The 343-nt window shown below is 40.2% G+C and overlaps 1 long non-coding RNA gene across 1 annotated transcript; it reads left to right on the forward strand.

The window, feature by feature from the left end:
* Positions 1–20: 20 nt before the first annotated feature.
* Positions 21–338, forward strand: LOC113745295 (uncharacterized). The gene is made up of 2 exons (XR_003462084.1): positions 21–153; positions 295–338. It is a non-coding gene; the product is annotated as an uncharacterized LOC113745295 (long non-coding RNA).
* The last annotated feature ends 5 nt before the right edge of the window (positions 339–343 follow it).

A 343-nucleotide genomic window follows, 5' to 3' on the forward strand; every position in this document is an offset into this window, starting at 1 on the left:
ATCCACATCGATTGCTGATATTGGCATGTAACCTAATCATTGCCTAACACTTTCTGAAGGTCTTCCAGTCTCAGTCCAATATAAATCGGTAAACTGCCACCGTTCCTCAGTGGTCCAACATGATTTGGCTCGTGGCTTTGCTGTCCTGCTTTGGTAAGTTTTTTTTTTTTTTTAAAGAAATAAATCAATACATTTTACAGACAACAGACAACAAGAGACTTTGTTAAAACAACGTCACCACTGTACTCTCTGTTCTTGTTCTTGTTCTTGTTCATGTTCATGCGTGCACCAAAGGGTTGATCTGTGCTGAAGCACCCCTCAACCATAATGTGCACAATCAGAG

The sequence above is a fragment of the Larimichthys crocea genome, unplaced genomic scaffold (genome assembly GCF_000972845.2).
Source record: "Larimichthys crocea isolate SSNF unplaced genomic scaffold, L_crocea_2.0 scaffold611, whole genome shotgun sequence".
Classification (NCBI taxonomy): Eukaryota; Metazoa; Chordata; class Actinopteri; family Sciaenidae; genus Larimichthys; species Larimichthys crocea.